The sequence below is a fragment of the Notamacropus eugenii genome, chromosome 1 (genome assembly GCF_028372415.1).
Source record: "Notamacropus eugenii isolate mMacEug1 chromosome 1, mMacEug1.pri_v2, whole genome shotgun sequence".
Taxonomy (NCBI): Eukaryota; Metazoa; Chordata; class Mammalia; order Diprotodontia; family Macropodidae; genus Notamacropus; species Notamacropus eugenii.
Window position 1 is genome coordinate 177913706 of NC_092872.1, and position 13020 is coordinate 177926725.

The following is a 13020-nucleotide window of genomic DNA, read 5'->3' on the forward strand; positions in this document are numbered from 1 at the left end:
TTAGAAATAAAAACTCTGGAGGAAAGAAATGAAAAGAGAACAAATAGCTTAGAAGTTAAAGTGATAAACCTTACCCAAGTAACAAATTCCCTGAAAACTAGAAGAGACCAAACAGAAATCATGGTACCAGAGGACAGCAAGAAATATTAGAACAAAATCAAAAGATTGAAAAAATAGAAGAAAATGTAAGCTGTCCAATATAAAAAAAAAAATACTGACCTGGAAAACAGATCAAGTAGAGATAATTTGAGAATCACCAGACTACCTGAAAATCATGATGTTTAAAAACCTTGGATATTGTATTGCAAGAAATCATAAATGAAAAATGCCCACATCTATTAGAACCAGAAGACAAAGTGAATATTGAAAGAACACATTGATCACCTCTTGAAAAAGTTCCTAAGGGAAAAGTTCTAGAAATGTCATAGTGAAAAATTAGGGGGGAAATGTGGGAAAAAACTACTATAAGCATGCAAAAAGTAGTTCAAGTACTGAAGAAGCATAGTCAGAATCTTATAAGACCTAGCAACGTCTACAAATGAGAGATCTTGGAATGTATTGTTCCAAAAGGCAAAAGATAGACAATTACGACCAAGAATAACTTCAAAGCAGAGTATTCATCCTACAGAGTAAAAAATAAATCTGAAATGTACTAGAGGACTTTCAAACATTTCTGAAACATCAGAGCTGAATAAAACCTTGACATACAAACATAAGAGGCAAGAGAAACCAGAAAAATTTAATTTATTTGAAAAGCTAGAAAGAGCTTTATAATGATATAGTGTTAAGATTTTAATTAGAGGGAGACCTGAGTGCAAAAGCATTTGCTCTTTGTGTTTTGTGCACTTGTGATACACTCTGGGCAAATCACTTAACCTCTCTCTGTCTCTTCAGTTGCTTCATTTATAAAATTGAGGTAATAGCATCTATCTCCAAAGGTTGTTATGGAGATAAAATAATATTTGTAAAGTCCTTTACAACCTAAAAGCTCTGTATAAATTCTAGCTATTATTATCATATCATTCTGTGTTTGCAGAATTATTTTTGTTCTAAAGGTCAACATTTGAGATTTGGTAGGTAGGGGGAAGAAGTATATTAGTGGTAGAGGAAGCAGTATATATAGAGTAGAGGAGCTGAAGCATATATAGAAGGGATGGAGAAGGTATAGGATAGAAGTCTTGGGGAGAGTGTAGCCATGATGTTCCAGATAAGGTGCTACTGACCTACTGTCTTGGGTTGTCTCCACCCATCAAACTTCAGAGAAAGCTGGAAGTAGACATGCTCACCAAGTTTCAGCTGCCATGATAATACAGAAAGGATTAAAGCATAAGGAAAGAGATAGAAGTCACCTAGGGATGTAGCTGGTATGCAAATGTGAGAACAAAGATCAGAGTAAGGTATATAAGGTTATGGTACCAAGGTTCCTGTATGCATTTCTACCATGCTGCTGGGCAGGGTTAAGAAAACTGGACTGGTCATATTCTATAGAGCTGTATGGGCTGAACCAGTTGGCTTCTGAGGCTGCTTTTAACTCTGAAATTCCATGGTCTATAATTATGTGAGATCGGTTCCTTTGTATTTGCTAGTGTGATGCAAAATAGCATACCTTGTATTTGCAGGTGTTAGAATGGCACTCAAGGAAGAGCAATGGGGAATGTCCTAGGAGACAATCTAGAATTCTAGCATTTAGTATTTTGGACACCATGAATAACAGACTCCTCCCCCTCCCTCAATTGAGATTCATTTGGAGGTTTGAATGTAAGCAACCAAACTCTGTCTCTTCAGCTCCTGAATTTGGGGGCTGACTTATAGATTAAAAGATTCAGAGCTACTTGGGTCTGTGAGAAGTCACTGGTTCCTAGCATACAGGTTTTTTGAAATATATACTTTGGGTTTTTTTTCCTCTCCCTTCTATCTTTGTGAGTAAAGAGCTATAAACCACATTTGTGTGACTGACTCAATTCCATTGTAACTCAGTAGTGAAGGGAAGAGGGAGTTTTCCAGCAGTTGGTAGCACCACAAACTATAAAAGGCTACTTGGGTAAGTCTATGAACACTGCATCCCTTCATCCTAACAAGATCATCACTGCATTGCACAAGAGTGGAATTAGAGTCTAGAGATAGATAGCTCTCTGAGAGCAATAGGTAGATTAGTGGCACCCTAACTACACCCATTGGAATGAGTGCGTGAAGACCTCTCCTTCAGTTTTCTTATCTGGGAGATGAGGCGATTGGACTGGATGATATCCAGCATCTTCCAGCTCTAAAGTCTATGATCCCATGACCCGACCAAGAGCAATGGGTAGAGATAACAAGGAAACAGATTTGGGCTTAATGTGAGTGGGAATTTCCTGACAATTAGAACTGTCTCAAGATGGAATAGACCACCTTGGGAAGTAGTAAATGTACATCAAAGTAGTAAATATCTATTGAAGATCTGAAGAGAGACCAGAGGACCGCCAGCCAAAGAGGTTGTGGTGGCCATTTGTGTTTAGAGAAAGGTTCGACAAGCTGCCTTCTGAGCTCCCTTTCAATTCAGAGATTCTTTGATTGCCAGCATTTGATCTTCAGAATGGAAAAGGGCAAGCAAAGTGTTTGTTCAGTATCTGTATCTCCTCTGGAGTTAAAAATAGGTGTTAGGAGGAAGGGCATCATGGGGGCTGGGAAGCAATGGTTAAAAAAAGCTCAACAATCAGCATTATTGATGACTCTCCCACTGTCTATAAATACTGTTTGCCTTTGCATTCCCCCAGTACAGCAGTTCTTCTTCCTTCTATATTTAGGAGTAAAGCACTATGAACCTTATTTGTGTGGTTGACTCAATCCCATTGTAACTCAGTAGTGAAGGGGAAAAGGAACTTTCCTCCTTCCCACCTCTGCAGCTCAGCTCTGACAACAATAATAGCTAACATTTATATAGCGCTTACCAGGTGCCAGGTACTATGCTAAGCACTTTACAATCATTATCTCATTTGATCTTCACAACAGTGCCAGAGGTAGGGACTATCTATATACCCATTTTGCAGATGAGGAAACTGAGGCAACTAGAGGTTAAGTGACTTGACTATGGTCATGCAGTTAGTAAGTGTCTAAGGCTGGATTTTAACTCAGGTCTTCCTGACTCCAGGTCTGGTACTCTATCTACTCTGTCATGGTGTTGTCAAGACCAGGGAGAAAAGTCAAAGTATAGACATTAGGGTGGAGCTGGCCATGGTAAAGAGGTGATAAGCTGTTAGCCAGTGGTCTGTGAATTTACATGTGAATCTTAGATCAGAGATTTAGAGCTGGAAGGAAACTCAGAAGTCATCTAGTCCAACCCCTTCCTGTCAGCAGAAGACAACCAAAGGTCAGGAACCCGGGCCTCAGTCATGAGCCAGGGACTGCCCAGATGTTCAAGGTAAGGAAAATATTCAGGTCAGAAACAGTCAGGACAACAAATCTGGGAAGGACCAGTGACATTTTGAATCTGAGATAACTCCTGACTCAGGCTAGAAACATCTTATATGTTTCTGATGTGACCAGAGGCACCCTCCAACATTGGAGTAGGCTAGGGTTAACCTGGTTGTTAAGTGAGATATTAGAATAGGAGGTCCTTGAGGGTAGGGGCTGTGTTCTTTGTTCCTTTGTATCCCTAAAGCTTAGCACAGTACCTGACACATAGTAAGCATTCTATAAACGCTTGTTGATTGACTGACTGAGTGGGGTGTTAGAGAGTCAGGTGAGGGCAGCTGATGATGAGATCCTTACCCATACTTAGAGGCTCAGGTCAGCTCCCTACTCCTCCTTGTGCACCCCCAACTGCAATGATCATCCATTTTCTGACCTACCATCTGTATCACTCATTTGACACTTATCACACCCTGGCCAGCTCTGTGGGTTACCTTTTCACGCATCCTCTGACTTTTCCTTCCCTCATGATTGTAAGCACTCCGTAAATGTTTGTGGATTGATCAATCGATTGATTAGACTAACCCTAGAACATATTAATCTTGTGCCTGCTTACCCTTAGCAATTCATTTTTTAAAAAATAACCAATTTTATTATAAAAGACCTTTGGTCACAGAGGATCTCTTATTCTCCAGTGATTGCAGTTATCAATTGCATAGCAACAGGGATTGGAAAGAGTTATAATTTTTGTTCTTGTGACACTTTGTGCTTGCCCATGACCTGCTTTTCTTTTAGGGTGGGACAAATTACTTCCCTGACCTGAGTCCAGGGGCCAGGGTTAATTTTATGGTGCCAAGTAGGGGAGAGGCCTAGCTTGGAAGCTGCCAAAGGCTAGAGCCATAACTAGGGACTTTTGCACCTAGGGCAAGTGTCAGTGGTTGGTTGTGGGGCAAATTCCCTGGGATGAAGCCACAGGGGTGGAAGAAACACCAGTTTTCTAAGCTATTGCAGGGTGAAGAAGCATAAGCCAGGACAAGGCTCTTGGTACTGCCTTGTGTCCAGGACAAGGAACTGTGCCCTTAGGTAGTAGTACTGCTCTGTAAATTCCCTGTCCTGGGGCAAAGCCCCAATCACACATAACCCCACTCTGGGTTATGTCTCTGGAAAAGGCCACAGAATGCCCCTCTTCCCTGTTCTGGTCCACCTTAAATTAGTATTGAGGGCCTCCTTCCACTCACTTGGCTTATGGAAGTTGTACTAAGGTGAAAACTAGACTTGCTGATTAAAACCCTGGATAGGGTGTGAGAAATGAGGAAAGGCCTCTCAGAGTGATAACTGCCACATTATCATCTCAGTGGGACCCCTGGGAATTAAGATGAAACCACTTTGCCTCCTAAGGACATGGACAAAGACTTTGAGAAAGATTGGCTTTGTCCTCAGCCCAGCTTCCTAACTTTCACTGGGGGCCATGATGGTTCGGGCCTCCTTTCCCACAGGAAGAGTCACAAACTTATGAGACCCAAGAGCTGAGAAGGGCCTAGCAGGGTCAACCTCATTTCTAGGCAATTAGAAGACAGTGCACAGAGAGATGGACTTAGAAGTATAGCGCTTTAGAATTGGGAATAGTTCAGCTGCCATCTTCCCCAACAAACTTGTCCAACCCATACCCAAAAGGACCCACGATAACATGTGGAATGAGTAGTCATCTCATCTCCACTCAGAACTCTCAATAAAGGATAATTCACTATCTCCCATTCTGGTTTCGGAGAGTTCTGATGGCTGGACTATTCACTTAACTGGTCTCAAGCTTTTTTTTATTTTGTTGATGTAAGTTCTCATTTCTTCATTGATGCTGCATACAGTCAGTAATTTGGTGGACTACTGTAAACTATTTAATTAATAGGACAGATATTTATTGAATGCCTATGTGTCCAGCCCTGTTTTTGTACTTTTCTAGGCAGTACAGACGAATGGCGACTTGTCACTCATGGAAACTCTGCTAACCTTATGCCTTTTTCCTTCTCTGGTAAGTAGAAGTTCTCTCACCTTCATGCCTTTGACTGTCTGCCCCAAACCCGGAATGGACTCCCTCCAGGGGGTGCTGGAGCCAGCTTAAATGGCCCAGAAGAGCTGATTGTTAAATTTTCAGAATAAGCATTGACACCTTGGAAATCAACAAAAGCTCCAAATAAGGGCCTGGTTTATTATCTTGTTGATTGTCTAATCTTAATGGGAAAAAAAACTTAGTTATGCTGATTAAACCTAAAACTGTGTTTTATGAACTTTTGGCGGGGGGGAGTGGAGGGGTTGTGAAACATTTACCAACACATCACTTTCTCCTTACCTTCACTTCACAGAATTCCTTTCCTCCTTCATGACTCAACTCAAGTACTGCCTTCTGCATGAAACCTTTCCTCTTTGTAATGGCCTCCCTCTAGGAGTACAGATGTTCAACAATCGTCTCTCTGAAAACTCGCACTGTACTTTTAAATTTACTCTGAGTTATCAATATTTTCTTTTCCATCATTTTCCTAAGTCTTGACAACCAATAAAACAATAAATCAAGCTCCATTTGTAGCATTTATCAGTTTCTGAGGTGTAACTTCTCACACTGAAAATTTAACAACAGGCTTTCCCAATTGGTTCCCACACACTCCTGCCTTCCCGCTGGGGGAAAAGTCTTGTATTTAACTACTTTGTACATATTTGTATTTATTAACTTTATGCTTATGCTGTGCAGAAATATATCTTTGTTATCAGCCTATTTGAATGTAAATTTTTTATGACAAGGGATTATTTAATTCTTTCTACTTTATATTCCCAGTATCTTGCACTGGTCTTGGAACATAGTAAGTGCTCCATCCATATTTGCTGGCTGATTGATTTTTACCCTCTTTGGTATGGTAGAAAGAGTGTTGCCCTTGGAGTTGGGTGACCCAAGCGTGAATCACAATTCTGGCATGGGATATTTGAGCCTAGGCAAGTTTATTCTCCTGTCTGAGCCTCAGTTTCAACTTTTATAAAATACTTGTATCTCCTTCACAGGTATCAGAGGAGAGAGATTTAATTCAATTTAATCGCAATTCCCAGAAGAATGTCATCTGCCAGAATCTGTGGCTCTGCACGAGCCACTTTCCCATGTATGGGATGGACACTCTCTCCCTGATCCACTGACATCCCGAGAGCTCTCAGTTCCCTGGGGTGAACCATCTCTTCTTCTTGGAGCTTACTCTCTAGTTCTCATCTTCCTATTCACTACTCTCACCCTAAACTTAAACTCTTTCCCTGGGAAATTGGGTCACAAGAAACAGAGCTTTTCCTTCATCTTGTCCTGAACCACAACACCTCCCAACTCCTCTGATCCCCTCCAAGAGTGGTCTTCTCCCATTCAAATATAAACTCCTTGAAGCTAACGCCTGTCTTTGTTTTTGTACCTCCAGTGCTTAGCACAGCACCTGGAACAGAGTAAATTCTTAATAAATGTTCTATCTATTTATCTATCTCTAACAGTCTGTCTCTAACAATTTCTACCTCTCTATCTCTGTCCCAGTCTAACAAGACATCTAACAATCTCTTTATCTTTCTAACAATCTATCTCTCTGTAGTTTTCTATGTCTTCTAAAAATCTCTACATACCTATTTATCTGAGTGCCACAACCTACTTTAGGCCTTTCCTAATCGCCTTCTAAGCCAACTACTTTGAATGTGTATTATTAACACAATATGTATAACATAATATTAATATAATATATAATAAACATATATTATATTACAAGTATATGTGTTGTGCATATGTATGTGTACATGTCTATATGTGCATGTATGTATATGTGTTTGTGTGTATTTTTTTAACTTTCCTATTTCCATATTGTCTCCCCCAAGTAAAATACAAAATCTTCAAGGCAAGAGGCTGTTTTCATTTTTACCTGCTATGTACTAGGCATTGACGACACAAAGATGAAAATGAAAAGGTCCCTGCCCTCAAAGAGCTCGTATTCTATTGGGGTGAAATGATATATACACAGATAAATCAACGCAAAATATATCCAAGGTCATTTTGAAATTAAAATTGGGGTAGGGGATTAGGGAACCTTAACAGGCTCGGGAGGGATCTCCCATGGGAGGTAGCTCTTGAATTAAGCTTTGAAGGGAGCAAAGATTCCAAAAGGCAGAAGGAAGGAGCACATCTAAGCATGGGTCATGATAGTCTATGTCAAGGTTCAGGAGCAGGGCATTAGATGTTATGCATGAGGGAAGGTTTGTTTCACTAGAACATAGAACATATGAAGGGGATTAAGATGACTAAATCCGTAAAGATAGGTCCAAGTCAGATTGTGGAGGGTTTGGAACACCAAACGAAGAAGCTTGTGTCCTAGAGGGAAATAGCTGTTTGAGCAGTGATTGACATGGTCAAACGCAGAGCTTCAAGAACATCAGCTTTGTAGCTGTGCAGAGACTGGATTGAAGAGGGGGAGAGACAAGAGTCAGGGACATCAATTAAAAATCTATTGCTATAATGACTGGGAGACACAAGTATATGGATGAGGGTGGTAGCTATGAGTGGAAAGAAGAGGAAAGATGAGAGAGATGTTGGAGAGGTAGAATTGAGAAGACAAATTGGCGAATACCACAATCTCTGAAAATTCAAAATAGTGAGTCGCCTAACTAGAATGTGGGAAGACAAACAGTGGGCATTTGAGAACCTTCTTAGGTTCTGAGTTGACGTTTTTTAGAAATGGTTTCATCTTTTTAGACTTTTCTTATCTTTATCTTATCTTTAGAAATTTCTTATCTGAGTTGAGTTTTTGTAACTCTCAGCTCTGTTAAGAGACACAACTCTGTTTAGGTTGGACCATTGTATGAAAAGGTCAGTTCTCACAAGACCCAGCTAAGCTATTGATTAGAAGGGAAAAGCTGTGGAAGGAGAGTCACTAAATGAATGCGGAAGGTTATGACAGAGAAGTGGCTGTGGAGAACAAGACCTTCTTCTGACACACAGTGCCAGACATATAGTAGGCATTTAATAAATGTTTGTTGATTGGTTGGTTCTGATGGAAAAGACATCAGTGGGGCTCAGCCAGCTAAGGTAATTAGGTAACTGAATACATTTGTAATTTTTTCCCCTCTTCAAGCATCTTTATATGAGGAAGAAAGAGAAAAAGCTGATTGAGGCATATTATAAAGGCAAACCAGACCTTCCTTAACAAAAGTTAACCATGAAGCAGAAAAAAAAAAAATGGACCAACTGTGATTGTAGTGGAGAAAAGCTGTCAAAAGTTGACAAACTGAGGACTAAGAGCTGGGGGAGATTTTCCAGGCTGACCTGGAGCACAAGAGCCAAGAATATGCTCCAGGAAAGAGCTTTTGGGGGAGTAGGGCTTTGGGGGCTTTTTTTAACAAGTTAAAAGATATCTCTAAATAAGAAGGAAACATTCTACTTAGGTCTGGGGAGAAATCTAGGGTTGGATTTAACAAAGATTAATAAGGATCAGTGAGGAAAACATAAAAATTTATATAGCTTTTTTTTGAAGATCCTTCTCTTTAATACTCTGTTTCCATTTTGGAACGTCTAGGTAGCTGAATAAAAATATCTGCTCTGTCCCAAAAGGATCCATTGGAAAACATATTGGCTTTTTTCTGATACCTACAGGTGGGGCTACTGTTCACCTGAAGGCAATATATACTTATTCTAGAGAAGGTACCTGATAGGAAGCAAGCAGCTTCCTTAGTGCAGAGGTTGTAAACCTAAACACACAAAGTAACAAGTAACTAGAGCAGCTAGGTGGTGCAGTAGATGCCCTGGAAGCAGAAGGACCCAAGTTCAAATCCAGCCTCAGATACTAACTGTGTGACCTACGACAAGTCACTTAACCCTTGCTTCAGTTTCTTCATCTATAAAATGAGCTGGAGAAGGAAATGGCAAACCACTCCAGGACATCTGCCAAGAAAACCCCAAATAGGGTCACAAAGAGTCAGACACGACCGAAATGACTCAAAAACAAGTAAACAACCCAGTCAACAAAGATCTCGTCACAGAAAGGACATCTCTCCTAAGGCTCAGCATCAAAGTAGTTGAGTGAAGAGACCAGGAGCCACCCCAGACTCTCCCTTGGTGGTGTGCTTTAGGCCTAAAGACCACAAGAAGCAGAAGAAGCAGCATATGGATCCAATCACCAAATGGGAGCAAGGAAATCAACTCAGTTTGACAAATAAGGAGGAGTTGGTTACTCCAAACATGTGGGCTGTGGAAGAAGAGCATACTAAGGAAATTGAGGGGAAGAAAGAAAACAGATGTTGGGTTCCACTGTGCCACTTGGTTTAGATCATGTTACATGACCTAAAAACCAGAGATGTTCCTTTGTTTGTTACCAGTTAATAGCTTGAGTATCAAATCTTCCACCCAGACCCAAAGTGAACACATGGGAAACTTTATGGCTGTAAAATAATTCTTTTCATAGAACAACTTCTTTGAGACCTGAGGTACCCTCTTCCTAAACCTGTTTTGCCCACCACTATCTGAAAACTCTTTGGGGGTTCACATTTCAGTGCACTGGAATTTGGGCTTTCAAGTGAAGTGGGAAGCTGAGATGACTTGTGTATGGCTCACACAGGATTGACAATTGAAGAAAAAGATGGATTTGGGGCCTGACTAATCTGCAATGACTACCACAACTCTTTACTCTGCTTTTGTAGAGGAGACCATGCTCTCTATCTGTGAAGGCTAGAATTCAGGGCGTGCTAAGGTCCCAGCATTGTGGTGCTCAGAGATGGATCTGAGGACTCTTCTGGTCCCTATCAACTCCCCATCCTTCAAGATGGAATTTTTCATTGGTTTCTAGCAGAGGTAGGGGCCTCAGATGCCTTCTAGTCCAATCCTCTGCATGAGGCATGTATTCCCTAGACAACATTCTAATCTCCCCTTGAATGCTTCCAGGGACTGGTAACTCATTTGTTCCACTATTGGGCAGTTCTCATAATTGCAGAATTCTTCCAGTAGAAATCTGCCTCCCTACAACTCTAGATCATAAGACTTAAGCTGGAAGGGACTATCCACATTCCATCACTTAATAGATGAGGAATCTGAGGCCCAGGTAAATTAAGTAACTTGCCCAAGAACACCTTGATAGAAGTAAAAGAGTGAGGATTCCAACCCAGGACCTCTGACTACATATTGATGAATTACTGGCCCTAATTCAGTCATTTTGAGGTAGAGTCAATCTAATCCTTCTCTACATGACAACAGTTCAGATGTTAGAGACTGTAGTCACATTTCCCCCTAACTCTTCTATTCCCTAGGATAAATAGAATAATTAGTTCTATACTTTTAGTGATGTCTTGATAGGTATCAGGTCAGTATACGTCTTGACTCGGAGTGTGAAACACTCTGTCAACCAATGCCATGTTTACCTCTTGATGAATGGACAAGGAGGATCTAAGGATATAGAGTCCATTTTCAAATGAAAGCCTAGCACCAAGACAATTGCTTCAATCAAACACCACAACCACTGGGAGCTGTCTTATTTAGTATTAAGTCATATTACATCATACAGATCTGAAGAGCAGGCTGTCATTCCATCATCATTCCAGACTTGTGGTTTCCCTGGCACATATGATCGCCTCCAGATAAAACCAAAGTGGAATCTACCCTCACTCTGCCATGAACTCACAGGATGGCCTTGGGAAAACCATTTTGCCACCTGCACTGTCTCACACACACTAAGTATCTTCTAATTATACATATGACTATTTAATTCAATAAATATTTGTTGATCATTTTTTTAAAAAAGGTAACATTTATAAAATAGCTAACATTTATGTGGTGCTTACTATGTACCAGGCACCATGCTAAGTGCTTTACAATGACCTCATTTGATCCTCACAATAATTCTGGGAGGAAGGCGCTGTTATTATTCTTATTTTACAGATGAGGAAACCAAGGCAGGCAGAGGTTAAGTGATCTGCCCAGAGTTGCACAGGTAGTGTCTGAGGCTAGATTTGAACTCAGGTTTTCTATCCAGCACTCTATCCCCTTCGCCACTTAGCTGCCCAATTCCCTTGCTGGGCTGCATTTCCTTCATCCGTCATAGGTAGGTTGGATGAGATGATCCTTAAGTTTCCTTCCAGTTCTGACAGTTTATGACGCTGTGACAACAGCTGCTGCATTTGAAACTACTCTCCTACCAGAACAATTCTGTATCTCCCTCTCTAATTATTTAACAGCCTGTCATCTTGGCAAACTCCACCCGGTGAATTCAGCACATTAATGAAGAAGCAGAGTGTTCCCACTCCAATAGCCAGTCTCTGGGGTTTTCCCAGAATGAATTCCACCAGGAGTGCATTCAACTAAATAGAAGTGGATTATAATAATCTCTGACATGGACACAGTCGTCTTGAAAGTGCTTTTGCAGACATGATCTCATCAGAATCCCACCATAACACTGGGAGCTAGATAGGGCTGATTTAAGTATGCTCACTTTGCAGATGAGGAAACTGAGGCTCAAAGACATTAAGTGACTTTTCCATGGTCCCATGGAAAATAAGGGACAGAAGTACAAGAATGATTGACACTTACCTAGAGCCTAAAGTAGCACGATGGAGTAGGCCGCGTTTGGAGGGTGTGCCAGCTTATGCTTGAAGTCCTGCATTAGCAATAGTGGCTCTGCTTTGTTGTTGTTTTTCAATCGTATTCAACTCTTCATGATGCCATTTTGGGTTTTCTTGGCAAGGATACAGGAGTGGTTGACCATTTCCTTCTCCAGCTCATTTTACAGATGAGGAAACTAAGGCAAACAGGGTGAAGTGACTTGTTCAAGGTCACACAGCTAGTAAGTGTCTGAAGTCAGATTTCTGCCTGACTCTAGGTCTGGTATTCCATCTACTGTACTGTCTAGCTGCCCTCTCATCCTCTGCAGAGCTATAGAAAAACAGGATGCCATTTAATGTGTTGGCTTATTTGTTTATTAGCTAACAAGTGAGTGTAGCATATAATTTAGATATTAGGTGGTGCTATGCTCATGCTATTAGCCAAGTTGCTTGGTTAACATGTACCCCAGTACCTCAGCACAGGTCTTCTCAAAGTATACAAACTCCAAGTCTACCTTCCCCTCTCATATCCCTTAGTTTTCCTGGTTCCTCATGGCAGCAAATGCTGGCCTGGATTCAACATTGATCTAAGGATATAAAAAGAAAATACTCCTCCAAATTATTAGAAAATTACAGAAACATATCTATACGGTTCTGCCCCAGTCCTGCATTTTAGAAATTTCTACTCCAACCAATCTTCCATTTTTACATTTCGCAGGCAATCCAGATTGTGACCACATGGCTTAATCAAAGAGCAAAATGACATCACCAAGCAACTGTCAAACACACTTCTCTCCTAGATCATCCCAATCTACCCAACCATCTTTCAAAACCTCTTCCAGTCTATAAATTATAGGAAAGAAGAGAGGAGTTGGTTAATTGTTTGGAATACACTAGAATCAGTCCTGTAAACAGAAAAATGGAAGAAGTAGGGCCAGATCCAGAGGTCAGAATCAACATCACTCTTTCTTCTCCTTAGCAGCTGAAGTTTAATGGAAATTTCCAGTCCCATCCCATTTGTTCCTGCTTCTGCTCTCTGTGCTGGCTTGC

At 40.8% G+C, this 13020-nt stretch overlaps 1 long non-coding RNA gene across 1 annotated transcript; it reads left to right on the top strand.

Moving 5' to 3' along the window:
- Positions 1 to 3329: 3329 nt before the first annotated feature.
- On the top strand, positions 3330 to 6800 carry LOC140510897 (uncharacterized). Its single transcript, XR_011969396.1, has 3 exons — positions 3330 to 3397; positions 5345 to 5413; positions 6433 to 6800. It is a non-coding gene; the product is annotated as an uncharacterized lncRNA (long non-coding RNA).
- The last annotated feature ends 6220 nt before the right edge of the window (positions 6801 to 13020 follow it).